This window comes from Andrena cerasifolii, unplaced genomic scaffold (assembly GCF_050908995.1).
Source record: "Andrena cerasifolii isolate SP2316 unplaced genomic scaffold, iyAndCera1_principal scaffold1322, whole genome shotgun sequence".
Taxonomy (NCBI): domain Eukaryota; kingdom Metazoa; phylum Arthropoda; class Insecta; order Hymenoptera; family Andrenidae; genus Andrena; species Andrena cerasifolii.
In genome coordinates, this window is record NW_027486214.1 from 13,966 (window position 1) to 16,821 (window position 2,856).

General features: G+C 29.6%; 1 long non-coding RNA gene across 1 annotated transcript; it reads right to left on the reverse strand.

The window, feature by feature from the left end:
- Window positions 1-801: 801 nt before the first annotated feature.
- Window positions 802-2,500, reverse strand: LOC143378218 (uncharacterized). The gene is made up of 2 exons (XR_013087828.1): window positions 1,920-2,500; window positions 802-1,036 (listed from the first exon to the last, which is right to left on the reverse strand). It is a non-coding gene; the product is annotated as an uncharacterized LOC143378218 (long non-coding RNA).
- Between the last annotated feature and the right edge of the window lie 356 nt (window positions 2,501-2,856).

The window sequence follows — 2,856 nt, forward strand, 5'->3', positions numbered from 1 at the left end:
ATTTAGTCTAGCAACTTTCACTCCTCCTAACCTAACCAATCCAACTTGCATCCCTCGCAAAAGAACCGGCCATCCGAGCGTAGAAGCAAGTGCGAAATAAAAGTAACGATGCGCTTCTCGATACCGCAGATGTACCTACCTAAGTAGCATTTCTCACGGAAAAGAATTGTCCAGCCTTTGGGCCTGCCATTTCTGGCGTAGACCTTTGGCAGGTAAGTATCCATTTCAACAGGCAATGCCACCCGTAGCGCCAGTAAGACCGACCCCGGTCCTTCCTATTCCAGAGGGTTTTCTTCCAGTGAAAATCAGTAATTTTGCAAGCGCAATATCTTAAAAACCAGTGGAAATAAAGTGTATACATTAAAGCTTATTGAATTTGTCTTGGAACGCACTATCAACTCAGGTCTTCAAAAAAAATAGTTCCATTTGAAAAACCGAACTTGACCATCGTATCTTTTAAAATAATAATCGGAAACAAAATTCGTTCGCGCTAATAAATGGGCCCCCTCGAACCATGCAATTCCCTATTTTTTTATATTTTTATCGACAATACTTTAAGAGATATCGCGCTGTCCACTCCTTAGTGGGACACCCTGTATATTTACCTATTTTTTCTCAATTTATTTACCAATTATTTCTCTATTTACTTACCTATTTTCCCCTCTATATATGCCTATTTTTTCTCCATTTATTTACATATTTTTTCTCTATTTATTTCCTTTTTTCTCTAATCTATTTACTTATTTTTTCTGTATTTATTTACCTCCTTTCTTCTCTATTTATTTAGCTATTTTGTCTCTATTTATTTACCTATTCTTTTCTCTAATTTATGTACATTTCTTTCTGTATTTATTTACCTCCTTTCTTTTGTATTTATTTACCTCCTTTCTTCTGTATTTATTTACCTCCTTTTTTCTCTATTTATATACCTATTTTCTCTATTTATTTACCTATTTTTCCCTATTTATTTAGTTTTTTCTCTAATCTATTTACCTATTTTTTCTCTATTCACCACTTTTTGCTCAAATTTACTTACCTATTTTTCTCTATTTATTTACCTATTTTTTTCTTTACTTATTTACATTTTTTCCCTCTCTAATTAATTTCCCTTTTTCCCCCTCTATATACACCTATTTTTCTCTATATATTTACCTATTTTCTCTCAATTTATTTACCAATTATTTCTCTATTTACTTACCTATTTTCCCCTCTATATATACCTATTTTTTCTGCATTTATTTACATATTTTTTCTCTATTTATTTACGTATTTTTTTCCTATTTATTTACTTTCTTCTCTATTCATTTACCTATTTTTCTCAATTTATTTACCTATTCTTTTCTCTAATTTATGTACACTTTCTTCTGTATTTATTTGCCTCCTTTCTTCTGTATTTATTTACCTCCTTTCCTCTCTATTTATTTACCTATTTTTCTCCATTTATTTACCTATTTTTTCTCTATTTATTTACCTATTTTTTTTCTCTAATTTATGTACATTTTTTCTGTATTTATTTACCTATTTTTCACTATTTATTTACCTATTTTTCCCTATTTATTTACTTTTTTCTCTAATCTATTTACCTATTTTTTCTCTATTTACCACTTTTTGCTCAAATTTACTTAACTATTTTTCTCTATTTATTTACCTATTTTTTTCTCTATTTATTTACATTTTTTCTCTCTCTAATTAATTTCCCTTTTTCCCCCTCTATATATACCTATTTTTCTGTATATATTTACCTATTTTTTCTCAATTTATTTACCAATTATTTCTCTATTTTCTTACCTATTTTCCCCTCTATATATGCCTATTTTTTCTCCATTTATTTACATATTTTTCTCTATTTATTTACCTTTTTCTCTAATTTATGTACATTTTTTCTGTATTTATTTCCCTATTTTTCACTATTTATTTACCTATTTTTCTCTATTTATTTACCTATTTTTTCTCTATTTATTTCCTTTTTTCTCTAATCTATTTACTTATTTTTTCTGTATTTATTTACCTCCTTTCTTCTCTATTTATTTAGCTATTTTGTCTCTATTTATTTACCTATTCTTTTCTCTAATTTATGTACATTTCTTTCTGTATTTATTTACCTCCTTTCTTTTGTATTTATTTACCTCCTTTCTTCTGTATTTATTTACCTCCTTTTTTCTCTATTTATATACCTATTTTCTCTATTTATTTACCTATTTTTCCCTATTTATTTAGTTTTTTCTCTAATCTATTTACCTATTTTTTCTCTATTTACCACTTTTTGCTCAAATTTACTTAACTATTTTTCTCTATTTATTTACCTATTTTTTTCTCTATTTATTTACATTTTTTCTCTCTCTAATTAATTCCCTTTTTCCCCCTCTATATATACCTATTTTTCTGTATACAGGGTGTCCCACTAAGGAGTGGACAGCGCGATATTTCTTAAAGTATTGTCGATAAAAATATAAAAAAAATAGGGAAATGCATGGTTCGAGGGGGCCCATTTATTAGCGCGAACGAATTTTGTTTTCGATTATTATTTTAAAAGATACGATGGTCAAGTTCGGTTTTTCAAATGGAACTATTTTTTTTGAAGACCTGAGTTCATAGTGCGTTCCAAGACAAATTCAATAAGCTTTAATGTATACACTTTATTTCCACTGGTTTTTAAGATATTGCGCTTGCAAATTTACTGATTTTCACTGCAAGAAACCCCTCTGGAATGGCAAAAACCGGGGGCGGTCTTACTGGCGCCACGGGTGGCACTGCCTGTTGAAATGGATACTTACCTGCCAAAGGTCTACGCCAGAAATGGCAGGCCCAAAGGCTGGACAATTCTTTTCTTTTGACACAATCTGCTCCCTATGGTTG